The sequence below is a fragment of the Hyperolius riggenbachi genome, chromosome 1 (assembly GCF_040937935.1).
Source record: "Hyperolius riggenbachi isolate aHypRig1 chromosome 1, aHypRig1.pri, whole genome shotgun sequence".
Taxonomy (NCBI): domain Eukaryota; kingdom Metazoa; phylum Chordata; class Amphibia; order Anura; family Hyperoliidae; genus Hyperolius; species Hyperolius riggenbachi.
Genome location: NC_090646.1, coordinates 123,614,689 through 123,635,866, shown reverse-complemented (window position 1 = coordinate 123,635,866; position 21,178 = coordinate 123,614,689). Strand labels below are relative to the sequence as shown.

The 21,178-nt window shown below is 42.4% G+C and overlaps 1 protein-coding gene across 12 annotated transcripts in view; it reads left to right on the top strand.

The window, feature by feature from the left end:
• The window catches only part of APBB2 (amyloid beta precursor protein binding family B member 2), a 487,722-nt gene that overhangs the window by 2,808 nt on the left and 463,736 nt on the right, over positions 1-21,178 (top strand). For 2 of the 12 annotated variants that reach the window (XM_068278497.1, XM_068278491.1), the window contains exon 2: positions 3,924-4,048. The exons of the other annotated variants lie outside the window; for them this stretch is intronic. The gene's annotated coding sequence lies outside the window, so the exon portion shown is untranslated. The remainder of the gene's footprint in view (positions 1-3,923; positions 4,049-21,178) is intronic. 12 annotated transcript variants of the gene reach the window in all.

Below are 21,178 nucleotides of genomic sequence, written 5' to 3'. Positions count from 1 at the left end.
TAGGGGAGGGAGGGGACCCCCAGATCTAGCTCTGTGCCGAATTGCAGCCCCCGAGCCCCGCTGGTTCCCGAGACTGATTGCAGCAAACCTATCTCGGGAACTAGCGGGGCTCGGGGGCTGCAATTCGACACAGAGCTAGATCTGGGGATCCCCTCCCTCCCCTGAAAATTTCGGGAGTGTACGTGGTGCGGAAGCGGAGATATTTCAGGTAAATAATATCTAACTTCCCACTGAGTATGCGCGATACTCAGTGAGGAAGGCTGCTTCCGGGCTGCAATATCTGACATTACACCGGCGCGTGACCAACGAGCCCTGAGGAATTACGCAACTCTATCATGCACACTTGCATATTTTATACAGATCATATTTTTTGCCCATAATTTTCTTAAAAACGAGTGACACTGCGACACTTTATTTTTTCTGCCTTTTCATACTGATCGCCCCCCACAAATTTATCGCCCTCCTTAGAACCCAAATCGCCCACCTGGGGGCGATCGCCCCCAGGTTGGGAACCACTGGTCTAATGCCTAGTACAAACCATAGAATTTTCTGTTAGATTTTTCAGTTAAGGTGCCCATACACTTACTCGATTTCCCCCCGATACACAGCAGATTCGATCACTGTGATCGTATCTGCTGTGAAATCGATGCGCAAACGCTGACTGAACGGCCGATTACCGCCCGAAATCGATCGATCCTGTCTCTGTCCGCGCCGAAAAATTTCGCTCGATCGCCGGCGGGTCGGGAGTGCTCGATGGCAGCGTTCGAATGTCCGACGCTAGCGGCAATACATTACCTGTTCCGCTGGTGCGTGTCTCTGCTGTCCCTTCTCTGCGCTGGGCTCCGGCTGGCTTCACTTCCTGTTGGGGGAAGTTTAAACAATAGAGCGCCCTCTGCTGTTTAAACTTCCCCTGAAAGAAAGTAAAGTGAAGCTGAAGCCCAGAGCGGAGAAGAGACAGCGGAGACCGGGGGACTCGCGCCGTCAGGATCAGGTAATATATGCAGTGGGAGGCGGCAGCTGCAGCTCCACAGATTGTGAATCGATTTCATAGTGAAATCGATTCAAAATCTGTTTGCAGTGTAGGCAGCCAATAGATCCCTCTTTGATCAGATTCGATCACAGAGGGATCTATCTGCTGGTCGATCTGGTGGCAATCGACCAGTGTATGGCTGCCTTTAGATTTTCTGCATTAGATTATTTTCTGTAGAAACTGGTCACTATCTCTGGTGCATTGTCTTCTGGTTATCTCCTGCTGAGTGGAACAATGCCAAATTGCTAGGCAGATAGATGGTTAGATAGATAATTTCCAACATGTTGGAAATTATCTATCTGGCCGGTAAATGTTACAGAAAATCTAACAGAAAATTGTATGGTGTTTACCTAGCATGATGCTGTGCATACACGGTGCAATTCGATGCCGGCGCGTCCCCGCTCGTCCATGCGGGCGCGGGGATCGATTCCCGCTCGTCCCCGCCGGCGCTTTTAATCAGGGCTTCGTTTATTTCCATTGTTCTCTCCGCTGGTATCGAGCGCGGAGTCGATCCGGCGGGTTATCGAACAGGTTGGATCTTATCAATCGAGCCATCAGCGGCACAGTTGATAAGAACTATTGCACCGTGTATGCCCAGCATTAGGCTCTGTACAAATGCCATAAGGAACTCTGTCAAGGCAGCAATAATGACCACCTCCGCCTGGAATCCAGCGTGTGTACGGCAACCCTCGGCTGAGCGAGGGCCGAGAGGATTGTTCTATCCGCTTATGCTACATACACACTTGAGATAAAAGTCTTTTGAAAAGGCAAGACCAATTTTACCCCATTCCATGTAGTATGAGAGACATACTCTACACAGTCTATTCTATTGAGCTGAACTCCCCATCAGATAAACATCTTTGCAAGATGCTGAACACAAAGATGCTGTACACATTCAAAAGATCAGTATCTGCAAAAGATCTGTTCTGCAAAAGATGCATTATCTGCAAAAGATGCATTCATAGTCTGATATCTGCAGATCCTCATATGCACCTTGTTTAACAGACATTCATCTGCATATCTGACAAACATCTGCAGATCTGATGATCCATCCTGGTGGATCTGATCTGTATATGGATGTCTGTTAAACAAGGTGTGTATGAGGATCTGCAGATATCATAGACTATGAATGCATTTTGCAGGGACGGATCTTTTGCAGATACTGATCTTTTGAATGTGTACAGCATCTTTGTGTACATCATCTTGCAAAGATGTTTATCTGATGGGGAGTTCAGCTCAATAGAATAGACTGTGTAGAGCAGGGGTAGGGAACCTATGGCTCGGGAGCCAGATGTGGCTCTTTTGATGGCTGCATCTGGCTCTCAGACAAATCAGTAGGGATTGATTCATTAAGATACACAAGCAGCGCAAGTACAATTTTTAAAGTAGGTACGTTACTGTTGTAGCCTGTACTACTAACTTGTGCTCCCCACAAAACAAACAGCTGCTCCAATTGTCCCACCCTGGACCCTGTCAGGTACAGTGACTTTGTAGGACGCTGCCTGTCACTGTCAAGTGACAGGCAGCCTATTGGGCCAATCAAAGTGCGTGGATCTTATCCTACAAAGTTAATCAACCCCCAAGTCAGCTAGCTAATTGTACAAGCTGTTAGTCGGTATTTCTCCTGTCTGGCTCTCGGTGAAATTGCTGATTTTGCTGAAACCCAAGAGAAGCTAAAGATGAGTCTGACAGTTCTGCTGCCTGACAGATCAACTGTATACACATCACCATGGCATCAGCGATGTGAGCCCTCTGCTGCACATGCGCACTGCCCTAGTTTGCAACATATTGTATGGCTTTCAGGGAAATATATTTTAAAATATGGGGAGTTTATGGCTCTTTCAGCCAAAAAGGTTCCTGACCCCTGGTGTAGAGTATGGCTCTTATACTACATGGAATGGGGTAAAATTGGTCTGTGATCTTTCATTTTCTAAAGACTTTTATCTCAAGTGTGTATGGAGCATTACCTCACCAGACGTCACCCCTGCACACCTACCCTTCTCACCTGCATAGAGCAGAGCACATTGGGCTCTATTCACAAAGCATTACCGCATTCGGTAATGCTGAAAAGAGCTGATTTTACCGATCACCTTCCCAAGTTACAATTCACTAAACCTGTCTCCACAGAAAAAAATCACAGTTCCGGACTAGTGAGGTAAATAACCGACTTGTGCGGGAATTACCCCAGGAAATGTTACTTCACAAAGATTTCCACATGTCATTTACCAGTCAAAAGTTTTTTTTTTTGTTTGTTTTTTTTTTCTCCAGCTCACAGCAGCTGATAACTGGCTCTCCCCATGCTGTCTCTGTGCCGTACCTTGACAGACAGCCTTTGGGGAGAGCCAGGCAGCCAATAGGAAGAGCCACACAGCCTGTTTCTCACTGTGATTGGATGCAACACGGATGCCGGTGGGTTTTTCAGGGCTCGTTTCCACTGTAGCGGTGCGGAATCACCTGGATTCCACCGCTGAAGAAATCGCATGCGGCTGCGTTTCCGCATGCAGATTTACCCGCGATTTCGCATGGAGCCATGCGAATTTAACCATGTCACTGCCTGTGTTAAGTTCCATTGGCTTTCATGCGAAATCGCGGGGAAATCCGCATGACAAAGCCGCATGCGATTTCCCTATTGAATACATTAGCGGCGATTCGCCCGCATTCCTGCTGCACGCGAATCTGCACGACCCTGTCGTGCAGATTTTCCCCGCACCGAAAAACGCCGCCGCCGCCGCACACGTGGAAACAGCCCCATCCACTAACATTAAGTATGCGAATCCGCATGCAGTGCCCGCATGCGGATTCGCTATAGTGGAAACAAGCCCTCAGTGTATCAAAGCAGAAGAAGCTGGTTATTCTCCCGGCATCCCTTTAGATGTGCTTATTTGTATTGTAGCACACAGAAGAGCTCCCCCTGGTGGCTGCAGCACATCTAAAGGGATGACAGTATGCACAGGATGGAAAACCTCCGAGTCACACACACGCAGCTTCCTGCCTGCCTGCTGCGCTGCTAGAAGGCTGGTAATTATTATTATTATTATTTATTTATTTATAAAGCGCCAACATATTCCGTGGCGCTGTACAATGTAAGAAAACAAACAAGGGATACATAATGATACAGACAATGATGTACATGAAAATATGAACACTGATACAAGATAGAGCACTGCTGATTACAATTTGATTTAACAGGATGACTAAAATGTATAAATTTCTAACAGTGTGCAAGCAATTGAATTAATAACATTCCATGACACAAAAGGGTGAGAATGACACTTACCGACCATGGCTTGGTAAATTACCGAACTTCTGCCTCATGGGGGAAAACTTTTGTGAATTTTGAAAAAAAGTGTAAAATACCGCATGAGGTATTTTACCGTCCAAAATTCTTTTTTTACCAAACTGCTTATTGTGAATAGAGCCCAAAGTGGCTGACATGAAAGCAAGCGACGTGTCTGCACAGCTCTGGCCTTGCAATGTTGCCTGAGGGATCAGGGTGACATTAATTGAGCATGTGTATGGGCCTTTAGTTTTTATGACGCTGTTTTCAGTTGCATAGCTTCAAAGATATGGGCCTTAGTCCACTACAGTGCTTCCTGCAGAGCCTTTTTGCTTTCAAGGGATTGCCAGCGATTCCAAAAGTGCTCCGTCACTGTAGACCCATGGTGGTGATTCCACAGGAGCGATTTCCCAAAATCGCAGTGCTTGCAGCATTTTCAGAGCAATTTCATTAGAGGAATGCAGGGCCCAAAAACGCATTCCTTGAAATTGCTTTGGGAAGTGCTGCTTGTTTAGTTTTAAAATCACTCTGAGGCCTACTTCACATCACAAATCACAAGCTCTAAGCACTTTTGTGAAATATTTTGTTGAGCAATTCCTGGCATTTTAGAGCGATTTGCATTTTTTTTGCAAGCAACTTTGTATGCATTTTTGTTTTGTTTGTTTTGTTGCGATTTTGTGTGTGCAGAAAAACAGGTAGTGGACTCTCTGACCCAGAACTGAATGGGCTTTATTCACAATCACACATGCAATATATTTTTTTTCCTTTCCCCCCGCAATATTACTGCCAGCAGTAATTTCCAAATTTTTTCTGCATTTGCGAAAAATGTTCTGCATGTTTTCCTGCATGCTAGTAGATGGTGGTAAAAAGTGAGGAAACAGTGTAAAACAGTCGTTAACTACTTGAGCTCCTGCATACAGTATATCTATGCCCGGCAGACGATCTCAGCGCCCGGGGTGTAGAGTAAGGCCTTGTTTACATCGGGGCTGTTTCTCTGCTTTTCACAGCGCATTGCCCTGTGCATTCTGCAAGGTATTGATTTTCCCATGTAATGTGCCTCGTTCACATCTATGTGCTGCATTACAAAAACGTAGTGTTGCATACACTTCTGTGCGTTGAGCTGTAAAGCGCACATCAATGCAAGTGAATGGGTGCGCTTTTTTAGCCCATAGAAGCAGGGCTGTGGAGTCGAGGAGTCGGAGCAATTTTTTGGTACCTCGAGTCGGAGTCGGGAAAAAATGCACTGACTCTGAGTCCTAATGAATTTAAACTGTAATTAAAATAGAAAATATGATAAAATGTTCTATTTCTCATATAGTAGTCATCATAAATTATATATACAGTAATAGCTGTGCTTAGCCCACAAAAATGAAATAAACCAATCAAAAATAGTTACTTGTGTTGCTTCAATAAAGCAGTCCCTGTATTTTTAAAGTCAGATATACTTATCTGATTGTGACTGTATATATGATGTGTACACAGGGATTTTTTATATATACTAAATAACATCTATGCTGTAAGAATAAAGCTTGATGTGTAGCCGTGTCACTAATGCTTCATACACACTTGCGATAACTATCGTTTGCAAAGAACGATAGTTACCAGACGAACGATATTTGAAAGATTGGTATGCAACGATGGGATGCAGCGATCATCATACACATTTTAACAATAGTTCTCGCAGAAAAGAACGATCAGAAGGAAATGTTGCGTACATATTTATATAAAATAAAGAAAACCCACTGACATGGAGTTACAATAGATACAAATATATGATTGTTAACTTGAAAACAAAGTTTAATTGAAATGAGCAATGCAACAATCTTTACGGCCGCGCTACAAAGGAAGTACTGAAGCTGGGCAGAATTCAACGCAGGCGCATTGGCCCTTGTAACGATCGTTCTCGGCCGATGTCTGTACACACTATAGTTTTGTAACGATTGTCGGTAGATATGATCCATCAGGTTGGATATTTCCATCTTCCCGATGTTGTTCTTTTGTCTGTGTTAATGATCGTTGGGTAAAGTTCTTTCCCCGATTGTCGGCGGAACGATTGTTAATGAGCTGTTTCAAACGACCATAGTCGCCAGTGTGTACGCAGCATAATAGAGATGGTCAATGAGATGCAAATAATTCTGCGTTGATGCTGGTGCATGCAAATTTATGCACTCCTTTTGCTCATGAAATCAAATGATTTAATATGTTGTTAAAATTTGGTTTGGTGACTACGAATTAAAGGGTACCTTAGACAGATGAAAAGAAAAGTTGAATACATACCTGGGGCTTCCTCCAGCCCCCTTCAGGCTAATCAGTCCCTCGCTGTCCTCTTTTACCACCTGGATTTTCTGCTATGAGTCCGGGTAATTCAGCCAGTCAGCGCAGTCTGGCCGCGTGCCGCTTCCACAGCCAGGAGCATTCTGCACCTGCGCAATAGTGCTGAGCAGGCGTAGTACGTCCCTGGCGGCGTAGTGTGTGCATGCGCACTGCGTCCGACTGGCTCAAGTGCCTGGACCCCGTAGCAGAAGATCCAGGTGGCGGAGGAGGACAGCGAGGGACTGATTAGCCTGAAGGGGGCTGGAGGAAGGTCCAGGTATGTATAAAACTTTCATCTGTCTCAGGTTTACTTTAAGTTACACAGTAGTACTATACTCTACATATGCACTCCCCACAGAGCTGCAGGGAATCCACTGAGAATGTTGTGCACATTGAACACAGAGGTGTTGTCTGTCACCCATAAACCTGGTTCAGATTGTTCATGAAGAATGTGTAATAGAGGAAGAATCTCCTTATTCCCCTGCAGAGTACCTGCACATCATTCTTACATGTACCCACAGTTACATTGCCTAGGGCCTGATAGATGTTCTTTGTTCCTGACTGTACTTTCTAAGGGCTCGTTTCCACCATAGCTAGTCCGCATGCGGCGCCGACATGCGGATTCGCTTGGTACATTGAAGTGGCCGGGGCTGTTTCCATATGTGCGGCGTGCGGGAGCGATTTGGCGGCGGGCCAAATCTGCACGACGGGACCCACAGAATTCGCCTGCGTCGGGAATCCATGCGAATCGCCGCTAATGTATTTAATAGGAAAAACGCATGCGTTTTTACCCGCGATTCGCGTGCGATTTCGCACCTTTTTCAATGTTATTTTGCCCTGGCAGAGTCATGGTTAATTTCGCATGGCACCCTGCCATGCGAAATCGCGGGTAAAAACGCATGCGGAAACGCATCCGCATGCGTTTTGACAAGCGTCGGGATGCCGGCGAAATCGTGTCGCAACAGTGGAAACGGGCCCTAAAAGTACTCTTACTAAGGACTAGTTTTAGACCTCGTTCACATCTATGCAGCGCAGATGGCCATGCGATCGGAACGCAACACGCACGATCGCACGCCATCCGCGCTGCTACCCGCTGCATTGCTGACCCCATCCATTGACCATTAATGGGTCATCTCTGTGCTTGCAGGCAGAATGCATGCAGCAGTACGCAAGCGCATCATAGCGCATCGTACTGCTGCGCAGCGCGTTTGATGTGAATGGCAGAAGGGCTGTCTATACCCTTCTGCCGTTCTTGAATGTTACCACATCATACGCGCTTCCAAATGTGCACGGAAGTGCGTATGATGTGAACAAGGCCTAAGTCTAGACTAAAAGTATTAGAGGCAGAAGATCAGCTGGATATCCAGGTAACTGGTATTGTTTAAAAGGGAATAAATATGGCAGCCTCCATATCCCCCTCAGTTCAGTTGTCTTAAAATTCCTAAGCGTTGGCAGTTAAGAGATGCATTTTATGTTACACTAGCAGACCCAAGCCTATTTAAAAACGGGCTCTAGGGTCTGTTTCTCGCCGCCGCATGTTACTGCGCACACCCGGCCCTGCAGCCATATAAAGTTTTACTTTATATGCTTATCGCTCATGTGAGAACACTCCCTTAGGAGTTCATTACACAAGCGCTTTTAGAAATGCTAGCAATTTAAAAAAAGAAACTCAACTAGCCCTAAAAAAATAGTTTTTTGAGGCTGCATCCACAGTGGGACGTAGCGGATATAAACTCTTATAACGCAGCTTACCGCACTTCAATGCTAATCCTATGCGTCCTTCACAGTGTGACATTAGCGCCACATTGTAACGTGTAGTGTTACGGTATTGCACTGCTTGCATTTCATTCATACCTCTAAATGCACACGTTGCCAGGTACAGGAAAGCATACTTTTCATTGCCTGTATGTTTTTCTGTACCTAATGTATGCGTTGGTAATGCAGCGTTAATGTGCGTTACCACCTTTTTTTTGCGTTACCTGGTAATGCTGCGTTTTAACTTTAACGTCGCATTACAACGGAACGTCCCACTGTGAATGAGGCCTCAGTGATTTTTTTAATGACTTCTAATGGACCCATCCCTCAGCATTTTATTTAACCACTTCAGCCTACAGGCCATTTTACGCCAAGTTATTTTCACCTGTCATCACTTCTCTCATTCATTTGGCCTACGTTTATCCCTGCTTTTCACACGTGATGATCGATCTTGTTTTTTTCAGGGCTGTGGAGTCGGTACAAAAATCTTCCAACTCCGACTCCTCAGTTTATGAAATCACGACTCCAACTCCGGGTACCCAAAATGGCTCTGACTCCGACTCCTCGGCTCCGACTCAGTGTATTTTGTACAAAAATCAGCCGACTCCGACTCCCGGCTCCTGAGTTTATGAAATCAACGAATCTGACTCCAACTCCGACTCCAGGTGCCCAAAATTGCCCTGACTCCGACTCCTCGACTCCAACTTTGACTCCACAGCCCTGTTTTTTTTTCACCACAAATTAGGTTTTTTGTGGGTGATACTTGTTTTCAGTAATTACTTTATTTTCTATGCATTTTAAAAAACAATGAAAAAATACGCTATTTCTCCAATTCCATCCTCTATAGTTTTAAAATAAGCAATGCTTCTAAAAATAAAACCTACCCATTGTATTTGCCCGTTAGTCCCAGCTATCACAACATTTAAATTATGTTCCTAGTACACTGTATGGCGGCAATATAATATTCGGAAGTAAGGGTGTATTTTGTCTGTGGTTTTTTTTTTTTTTTTTTGTGTCCGGTTAATTGCAAGCCTTTATGTACTGAAATAACAGTAATATACCCTCATGACATACATATTAAAAAAAAAATCCCTTAAAGCGGACCCAAACCAAACATTTTTTTTAATTTAAAATATTTAGTTGCACCACTCTGAACATACAAAGATAAATAAACACTCCTTCAAGCCTATGAGCATTTCAGTGCATGCTTTTCACCCCTATCTTTTCATAACTAGGGTTATACAGGTGGCAGCATTACTTCTGAGCTTAGTAGGAGGTTTTAGATCATGGGTGTGTTTGTCATCAGCTACCCTCCCTCACAGGGGCATCGTCTATGTGAAATCTAAAACAACCTGAGATCACCTCCCCTGTGACATCATCAGTAGCAGCCTGTGTTTTGTTTTTTATCTCCTCCACCGGTCTGCCGGATTCTGTCCCAGCAATATGAAAGGAAGGGAGGGGTTCCTCTGATAAATGTAAAATATTTTATATTTGTCTTCATACAGCTGAAAAAAAGGCTGATATTTATTATAAGTTAGAAAATAGATTTTATTTCTGAAATCTTGTATTTTTAATTTGGGTCCACTTTTAGCTATTAATGAATTATTTTTTTTTAAACGTTTTATTTATTTATTTATTTTTACATGTGATTGTTTGGTAACTGCGGTGGGGGGGAGGTGGCTTTGGAAGAAATGAATTGTATATTTTTTTTTTTTTAGAAACACTATGATGATTTACCAAGAAGTGTGTAAACTTATTTTTTTTCTTACTTTACTTTTGTTCCGTTATTATGAATGGACATGGCCCCTGATTGGAGTCATGTCCATTCACTCCAGGGACTGCGATTGGTTTGGGGAACCCTCGGTTCCCTTCCCCAATCCCCGCTACAGAAATGTTACTGGATAAAAGCTGTGGTTGCGTGTGCACCCACCGCTGCAACACTGGACATGTATACGTGTCCAGTTAGACTTGAGCGGTGTCTATCTGCAGGACTATAGTCGTACAGATAGACTGGTTAAAATAATCACATGAAACAAAACACCAAGACCAGATTTTTAAGGATAGACCCTGTATGAGGTTGGCAACACACTGCAGAGCCCTGTTTGGTGCATTTTCGTTAGTTAAAAGACACTCCCTTGGACTTCGATTTAAAATCACAGGTGCAATCATGATTTTTGAAAACAATCATGTTACGTCTGTCATCCTGTGTGTCATATGTATTTATTGTCCAGCGTTGCATGATATGTTGGCACTTTATAAATATAATAATAATAAAATGTCAATTTGCTAAGGCTGCAACTGCCTGGGAAACTAAAATTACTGACTAGTCAATTCTCAAAGAATAGAGCATGCGATAAAACAAGTGAGATGTTTGGTATACATCTCCAGCCTGGAACTGTCGGTAACTAACAAACAGCCATTCAGTAAGGTGATAGAAGGGAAGAAACAGAGCAGGGCAAAGGTGAAAACTAATTACACTATTCAGAAAATTAAGATATTTAATAATAAAAACATATTTCCCTAATTTCACAATATTAATATATTTTAATTCAAAATTGTTAATAAGATGCTTATGGTTTTAAGCAGATACAAAGTTTATGTTAATTTAATGCACCTTGCATTTGCACTTTACTTTTCAGCATAATAAATAAACAGGAGCGCTCTGTGCGTGTGCATGACGGCACAATAGTGTGCAATCAAAACAGCAGCCACACCGACAAAGCCTGAAATAATCATTATTGATTGTTTCAGGGATTAATAATTGAACATGTGTAGTTAGCTTTGAGGGGAAGAGAAATCAATGGAAAGGAAAGGGGCAAGGGGTGTGAAAAAGAAGATGGCGATAAACTGCAGGGGTCTGAATGTGTTGCATCAAAAAAAAAAAGTATTTCTGCAGTGCAATAATTTAAACCTCAATGTCAGAACAAGCCTCCTCATGAAAACAGATTGGAGGGCACTGTCGACCCTGTAGATCTAAAAACAAAGGCTGGGCAACATGCCACCATTCACACAACAAGCATGTGGTAACACTGCTGTTTCCAGCATGAGCCTTAGCAAACCTGAACTTTAGATTGAACACACCAGCATATACAAGGGGAAATAAAAATATAATGCTTTGCTGAATTTGAGTAATGAAAGGGTTAACCGGTTCAGCGCCGCAGTGCCGAAAATCTCATGCATCCGAGCAACGTTCACCTCCCATTCATTCGCCTATAACTTTATTGCTACTTATCACAATGAATTGATCTATATCTTGTTTTTTCCGCCAATAATTAGGCTTTCTTTGGGTGCTACATTTTGCTTAGAATTATTTTTTTCTAAATCCATTTTAACAGGAAGATTAAGAAAGAAATGAAAAAAATTCATTATTTCTCAGTTTTTGGCCATTATAGTTTGAAATTAATATACGCTACCGTAATTAAAACCCATGTATTTTATTTGCCCATCTGTCCCGTTAATTACACCATTTAAACGATGTCCCTATCACAATTTATGGTGCCGATATTTCATTTAGAAATAAAGGTGCATTTTTTCAATTTGCGTCCATCACTATTTATAAGCCTATAATTTTAAATAATATAACAACATACTCTCTTGACATGTATATTTAAAAAGTTTAGACCCTTAGGTAACTATTTATGTTGTTTTTTTTTTTTTTTTAATTGTATTTTTTTTATTTTTTAATAAAAAAATGTATGTGGGTAATTTTTGGTGTGGGAGGGAAACTGCTTATTTTACATGTAAAATAAGCAAATTCTTTAATTAAAAATGTATGTGGGTGCAGTTTACTATTTGGCCACAAGATGGCCACAGTGAGAAAAGTCCTGGATGCGAACGATCTCGCATCCAGGAACCAAAATTCAGAGGAGTTGTTTCCTGGGGGCAGAAATACCACGCTCTCTGGAGAGAAGGCGTCGGTATTTCTGCGGGGAAGTTAGATCGGTGAATGGGAATTATATTCCCATTCACTGATCGGGGGGCTAGCGGCGGGTGTGCGCGCCCGATCGCGCGCACCACGCATTGAAAGCAGCAGTGCCTTTCTGGACGAGAAAGCTCGTCCAGAAAGGTTGAACTGGTTAACCTCTCAAATTCTATAACTAAGCCCCGTCCCTAATGTACCTCCTCACCGCAGCACAAGCTTCCCCAACCACAAAGCATTCTGGGAAACAGTTTCACTCTTGCTGCTCAGGCTGATTCATTACTCTGGACACACACACAGTAAGGGCTTGTTCACACTATGGACTTGATTCACTAAGACAAATAGCATGCCTTATTTAGAGTTAAGGTGCCTTAGAGTTAAAGAGAACCAGAGCTGAGAAGGTAAAAGATTTTATACATACCTGGTGCTTCTTCCAGCCCCATAAGCATGGATCGCTCCCACGCCACCGTCCTCCGCTGCCTGTATTTGCCGGTACCGGGTCCTGTACTTTCGGCCAGTCGGCGGAAGCACGCAGCCAATTTTCCGCATCACTGGTGCTCTCTGCTTATCCTTACGCGTGTGGCGCCTTACTGCGCAGGCGCATGTGTAAGGGTATGGAGGGAGCCCCTGTGTATGCGGATAATTGGTCGCGTCCGCCGGAAGTGACGGGACCCGGTACCGGCGATAGAGGAAGAGGATGATTGCGGCGTGGGAGCGATCCGGGCTTATGGGGCTGGAGGAAGCCCCAGGTATGTATGAATCTCATATATATATATATATATATATATATATATATATATATATATATATATATATATATATATATATATATATATATATATATATATATATAGCTAAAACTGAAATAAATATAAAACTATTTTCAGTAAAGCATACAATAAAAATTCAGAAAGAATATACATAGATCTGTGCAATATTGTTAATATTCATAGATATTCATAGATATGACATGGTGCTGGTGTAAGGGAGATAACAACATAGAAAAATGCCAAAAAGTGAAAGTATTTAGAGTGAAACATACCAATGAAAGTGCTAGTGTAAAAAGATGGCCAATATAGACAAAAAGTGCCAGTGCGAACCTATACAGCGTATCCCCCAAGAATGTAATGCAACAGAAAGTATCCATAAGAAGTATTATAGAGGAAATACCACTTCTGCAGTGAATAGGAGCAGGAACCAATGTGAAGTGATGAGAAACGCAGGGTAGTGAGTCTTACCAAGTAGCAGGTGAGTCTTACCCAGTAGCAGTAGCTCCATCAGAGGCAGCTTCTGTGACGGAGTTTTCGAGCTAAGCTAGTTATGCTAACGCGCCTAGTGCCAGCGTGGTCCGGCCATCCAACTTGCTACTGGGTAAGACTCTCACTACTCTGCGTCTCTCATCACTTCGGTTCCTGCTCCTATTCACTGCAGAAGTGGTATTTCCTCTATAATACTTATTGATAATATCTGTTGCATTATATTCTTGGTGGATACGCTGTATAGGTTCGCACCCAAGATATTGGCTATCGTTTTGCACTAGCACTTTCATTGGTATGCTTCACTCTAAATACTTTTTGGGCTTTTTTCTATAGTGTTATCTCCCTTACACCAGCACCATGTGATACCGATGAATATTTATTTTTATTTTATTTTTTGCAATTTGTTCTTGAGAGATCGCACATTTTATAGTTATATTATATGTATACTGTTTATGCCATTAGTAATCCTAGACATTTGGGATAGTTCATTATTATGTTGTATATTAATCTTCATAATAGGAACTATAGAGCCTTGCCTATTTATTATTAGTCTGTATACAGACTTATGGATGTCAGGTGACCATGCCTTGTTTTTAACATTGTTTTTGATCATGTACATTTGATAGAATAAAGAGTTTCTGGACAGTGAAGCAGTGATTCATTTTGATTTCGTCAATTATGACTTCAGAGTGGGAATTCTGATTCTTGAGGTTGTTTGTGCATGTCAAGTGACAGGCAGCCTATTGGGCTAATCAAAGTGCGGGGATAATGTCCTCTAAAGTGATTGGACCCGCAGGGGCTCAGGGCAGGACGAGTGGAGCTCTCGTCATTGCCAATTAGCAGGCATAAGTTTTCAGCACTTGCTATGCTACTCTGATAAGGCACGCTAACTCTGATAAGGCACCTTAACTTTGATAAGGCATGCTATTTGTCTTAGTGAATCAAGCCCTATGAGTGCTTGAAACCTTTTTAAAAGTGTTAGTGTTTTTAAAAGCTCTGTAAAAGCGCTTGTGTAATGAAATCCAATGTGAGTGTTCTCACATGCACGATGAGCTTTCTTTCTATTTGCAAACATGGGTCCTGCACAATTTTCTGAGCGTTTGTGCATCAATGCAAGGTATAGGAAAATTGCAAATCGCTTTAAGGGCTTGTCCACACCTAGGGCGTTTTGCGGGGTTTTTTTTTGAGTGCCGGTGATTTTAAAAAATGCCTTAAAAGTGTTTGTGCAATGATTACCTATGAGAGTGTTCACATTTGAGCGGTTTGTTTCCGATCCGCTCAGCAAAGCACTGCCTGTACCATTTTTGGGGCAATAGGATCAGCCATACTATTCCAGGAAAAAAAAAAACACATATATATAGTAGATAAATAATTGATCTACTTACATAACACATGTATTGTACTGTCCACGTTTTGATTTCAGTGAATGTTATATAGTAAATGACGAGAATTCTGTTCCTGGTGGGGTCCATGTCTTTTGCCCACAGTAAAGGCTAACTCGTGATGTCATTTCTGCCCTTTACTTTTTTTCTTGTCTCCTCCAATCGCTGAGTCACCTCAGCCTTGCTTGTAAACACAAGTGAGTAGGGGATTAGGTTTCAGATAAGCAGCTGGCAGGGAAATAAAGGGAAGAGGAGAAATAGATTATAGATAAAAAAGAACCCCCAGCATGCAATTCTTTGGCACCGACTACTAAAGAGCCAGTGCTCCTAAGGTATATGATAACTCCAAATCATAACAGCCGAAAACATTTTGAAAGTTTTGAATGCAGGATTAGCATCTTTATCACTTAATACACTCAGACCAGTTTCTGTTGAAATTTGATTTTTATGGTGACGATATACGACTTAAAGAAAACCTGAACTGAAAATTAAAAGTCAAAATAAGCATACACAAGTCATACTTACCTTCCATGTAGTCTACTCCTCAGTGTCTTTCTCCTGTCCCGCATCCTGTTTGTTCACGATGATCAAGGGAATTTTTCGTCCTCAATTTTGCAAATGGCCATTACCCATAACCGCTTTCTGGTCAGCACACAGTTAAACTGTAACATCGCCCACTCTAGCCATAGGGAAACATGGTCATTACCTGGTACATCAGTTTTCCTGTCAGCTATAACTGACAGCAACTGATATATTTCAGATCTGACAAAATAATGTCAGAACTGGAAGGGATTATTGTCAGAAGAAAATGGTGAGCTTCTCAGAGGAAATGATGGCAAGGTAACTATGTAATGTTCATTTGAAGTTACCTCATGTGTTTATTTTAAATAATTTTACTCAGTACAGGTTCACTTTAAAGTAAACCAGAGCTGTCATAAAAAGATGATTTGATACTCACCTGTGGCTTCCTCCAGCAGTATAAACATGTCTTTGTTCCACGCCGGCCTCCCGCGGTCTGCTGTTCAACCGCGATCAGCCCCGGTAACTTGCTCAGTCGCGTCAGTCTGGGTCTACTGTGCATGCACAGAAGACCTCAACAGGTGTGCATTTTCTGCACCTGTGTGGCTGCACACAGGCGCAGTAGTTCTGGAGCATTCTGCACAGAACGTTTCTGGCCATGCGAGCGAGCTTGCGCAGGTGCAGAAGGTCTGGAATGGAGGGGACACGGAGCTGTGACGAGGGACAGATGAGCTGCCAGGGGCTGGAGGAAACCCCAGGTAAATAGATCTCGTTTTTTTTTCTACTATTACCTAGTACCTGTCTTTTAAAGAGGTGCTGTCAGCCATACGATCTCATGAAAAAAAACATATATAAGTAGATAAATACTTGCTCTACTTACATAACACATCTATTGCCCTGTCCACGTTTTAATTTTAGTAATTTTTCTATGGTAAATTTTTTTTCTCCATTTTAACTTTCTATCTTGAAGCCAATCCTAAAGTCATTTCCTCCCTTACTCTCCTCAGCCTGATTGTGTATGCATTGCCCGCCCTCCTCCCGGTCTTCAGGCATTGTCTCAGCACGAGAAATATTGGCCAATCAGAGAGGAACAGAGGTGTAGGAGGGGAAAACAGGAGGGAAAGAGGGTTCAGCTAACCAGGCTGCATTAGTTAAGTCTGAGGGGAAAGTAAAGAAGCAAAAAAAAAACCAGCATGCCCTGCAACTTCATTTTTGTGGCAATGTACCAAAGAAGAGTCAGGTAAAACAGACAAGACAAAACCTCATTCTCATATACAGAGCTGAAACTGTACAAGCTTAACCAGTTCAGGATCACAGGCTTAGTCCCCCCCCCCCCCCCCCCCCTCCCCAGTGACCAGGCTATTTTTTAAAAAGAAAGTGCTCTGTAGCTTTCATAGCTCGCTGCAGGGCCATATGATACAGCCCATACATGAATTGCCGCTCCCCCCCTTTTCTGCCCACCAGCAGAGCTCTCTGTTGGTGGGCTCTGATCGCTGCTGCAGGCTTTCCTTTCTTTTTTCATAAATTTATTTTTAGTAAAAAGTATTTTTTTTTTTTATTTATTTATTTATTTTTACTTTTTTTTCTCCCCTCCCTCCCTCTCTCCCCCTGTCAGCCAATCAAGGCAATCCTCTCTCATAGGCATCAGCCTATGAGAGTGTATGGCGATCAGAGCCTCTCCAGGGGACAGCTGAGTGAGACGGCTGTCCCCAGTACAGCACTGCCATAGATCGCAGCGCTGTACAATGTAAATAGACGTCTAACAGTCTGCTAGCTGGCAGACTGTTGACGAAGCTCATGCGGAGATGCGTGTGCATCGGCGTGCATGATCCCGCTAATCTCCGCCCACCGCTATTTACGCCTTTCGGCATTAAGTGGTCTTGGGGCTGCCACCTTCGGTCGGAAAGGGATTAATGCAGGCTGTTTTCTGAGTTCCATTGTTAGGATGATGTGTTTATATACCTGTTGGTCCTGTTGAAAGTCCCAGGAAGACTTTTTGTGCTACCTAAGCTATGAGCTTCTTCTTGCCATTCTGCTGCAAAAAAGAATCTAGCAGAATGTAATGCCTAAAGTATGTTAGGAGTTGAAACCCATTGATGAAGAGATCCTGGACCAGTGCAGCAGATAGATGTAGTACTTGCAGACAGCAATTACTGCATGCATCCTAATGCACTTTTTTTCATAAATTTTATTCATCGTGTCAAATTTCCTTTTCTTATGAAATGTTGGAAATTTTTTTCGCTGCATGCCTGCAAAACCATATCAGCAAACTTACACTAGTCTATGCATTGGTGTAGGGAAATGTAATGGAATCAGCCACAAACACTTAAAGATGCTGAAGTACTCCTCCACAGTAACCATGGTCATAATGTTTTCTCACCAGTGCTGGTTCTGTACTAATTGTACAATCAGTGCATAAACTTACGAGACAACATAGCCTGTATAATTCATGTCTGTCTGTTGTGTTCAGTAATCACGGATACAGAATAACTCGAACTAGGTTTATTTACAAGTTACTGCAGCTCTTTACATTAAGCCATGCTTTGCTTTGTATCTCCAGTATACAGTACACTGGCAGGCAGAACAAGAATCAACAAATCTAGAACAGCATAGATAGATAGATCCCATGCAAACATGCAGTATCACAGTACTATCTCAGTAAAATCACAGTGCTATCTATAGGCCAGAAGCATGAACACCACAGTGTCTGTGATTACAAGGATGAGTTTGCAATGCAAACCTGCATTGTCTTCTGGAAGGGAAATAGCCCAGCCCAGACTTTAAAGCATGTGGCCAAAACCAGGTGCCCCATAGCAGCAATGTAATGCTGTGCGGGGCACGTAAGGGTAATTTGGGGCTCCGGCGGTTGCTGGACCCCAAATTACATCTCCTTCCGAGTTGCGACAACTCAAGAGGTGGAATAGTATTTATTTAATGCACCGTGAAGTTTCACAGCAGCAGGGAGAGCTGTCGTAAGGCTCTCCTGGTGCCCAGCTCACCGGCCACACGTACATATGTACGTCCTGCACTTGCCTGCTTCCCACTGCCCCCTAGGGGAGGGTGGGCATGTCTCAGGCTGACTCTCTTCCTCTCTCCAATAATATTTTCTGGGAAGGAGTGTTGCCAGTCTGCTTTGTGCCCTCCCTTTTTTTTATACAAATAAGCAGTGTTTGTATCTAAGTGAGAACATAATATAACCTGTGTACAGACTGAAAATTGTTCACTGTACATTGCTCTAGTTTTCGAGCCTTCTCAGCACCTAATGATAAAAGTCTTGTGACTGCCAGCTTTACCAGTGCTTCCATGGGTCAAGCCCTTGGAGAATAAACTCTTTTTCAGGCTGGAAACTCCATCTTCTTATAGACTGAGGCATCAGTAACCACAATCTGTAAACTAAGCACTGGGACATGTATGGCCGAAGCATACCTCCCAACATTTTTAAATTAGACATCGGGAGACTTAGGCCACACCCCAACACACACCCTAGTCACGCCTACCATAAAGTTTTTTTTGAGGGGGGGTCATACCGGGATAGTGGGAGAGCCCCCCAAAATCGGGACAGTCCCGAAGGATTCGGGACTGTTGGGGGGCATGCCAAAGAGATATGAAGATGAAAGGCAGGGAGCACACGGAACTGAGCGATGATTTAGTGGGTGCTTTCTGGGTTTGCGACGCTCTGCTTTTGCTCCTAGATCGTGTTTGATTTTTTTTTTTTCAGATTGCAGCAAAATATTTTTTAATTCGAGAGTGTGGAATTTGGAAAAAAAGTAGAAAGCTGTCCAATTTTAAATCTCAGTAAAAAAAATTGCGAATGAGCATGAAAAAAAAATTACAATTCTATAGTGGGACATTCAAATCAATGGCTGGTGTGGTGGGGAGCATTTTCCACTTGTGGCAAAATGCACAAGAATCTGATAAGCTTAACTATTTTTGTTTCAGTTATGGTACTCATACACAGTACAATAAAAACATTGGATTTTCCTAGTTTTTTTCAACCAAAACAAACAAATGAAAGTGGTGAAGAAATTTCTTTTTTTTTAATCAAGATAAAAAAACGATTATCCATTTTTTTCGATAAAAATCCGATTGGACATGTTGGAAAAATCTTTATATTCGAAATAACGGAATAATCAAACTAAATTATCTAATCGAAAAAAATGAAAAATGATACGGGCACACCTTTATCGTGATAAAATGCATTTTCTTTTTCTGTTACATAGTCAGTTAGACTTGGTTGATACATAAAAAGGTGTCCAGTCCTGTCAGGTTTTGACAGTTGGTTTCAGTTTTGCATGTGTTTCTATGGATGTGTTCACACATTAATCTGTACATTTTCGGCCTGGTCTTGTCCTGTCCGTTTTGTATTAGGTTTGTAGATATTATGGGTGTTTTCTTACATAAAAGGTGTACATTTTCATGTCCAGTCAGGTTAGAAAAACAATGCAAAGCAGACAGGACTGGACTGGAAATGTGCAGATGTATGTGTGAACCAGGCCCAAGAATAAGGTATCTCGAAGGGTGGACACAGCTTCAGAATTTCTGAAAACTCTTATGTCCTGTTAACACAGGGATTGGACAAGCACCATCCTATTGGTTATAATACTGGGCTATCATAGTATGGAGCAAAAAATGAATCCAATTGCGTGCAGAAAGGCCAAGAAACACAATGTAATGCACAGAGAAACAGTAGGGCCCTACAGACACCGCACCACAAAAATATAAGGAAAATACAAATAGCCTTTATTTATCCATATCAGAAAATGTTTTTAAAAAACATATGCTAAAAACAATGGCACAGCAGGCTGTGTACAATATATAATATGTAAAAATAAATTACTACGATAAATAATGCCCTCACAATGCTAAACAACCACACATAAAGTATGTGTGGAATGAAATAGTAATAGTCCCTGTCCACGGGTAAGAACGGAGCAGTGAAAGTGCTGAAGTGAATAAGAAGCCAAAAAATAAAATAAATGCAAGCAAAAATACCAAATACCAAACCGCCCTGTCTAAAGGGTGACAGGAAAGATACCCAGTATGGAGATGGTCCGTGTAGAGACCAAGGGTGCAGTGCACTGAGGGATAAGTGCTTAAGGCTGCGAGGATCGCAGCAAAGTAAACAATGATGTGCGCAAAATGAGCTGCTTCCCGATGTGGAGAGAGAGGAGGGCGTGCGTGCCAATAGCCGTCGCGATTCGCCGCAAATAGCGGCTTCTTCCGGGCATGCACCCTTGGTCCCTACATGGACCATCTCCATACTGGGTATCTTTCCTGTCACCCTGTCACCCTTTAGACAGGGCGGTTTGGTATTTTTGCTTGCATTTGTTTTATTTTTTGACTTCTTATTCACTTCAGCACTTTCACTGCTCTGTTCTTACCTGTGGACAGGGACTATTACTATTTAATTCCACACATACTTTGTGTGGTTGTTTAGCATTGTGAGGGCATTATTTATCGTAGTAATTTAATATTATATATTGTACACATCCTGCTGTGCCATTGTTTTTAGCATATGTTTTTTAAAAACATTTTCTGATATGGATAAATAAAGGCTATTTGTATTTTCCTTATATTTTTGTGGTGAGGTTTCTGTAGGGTCCTACTGTTTCTCTGTGCAACTCTTATGTCCTGGACACATTACCTGCTCTCCCATTGGAAGGAGAAAAAATGCAGAGCTGTTTGAATTTGTTTTGATTGTTTTTAAAGAGAATCTGTATCTGT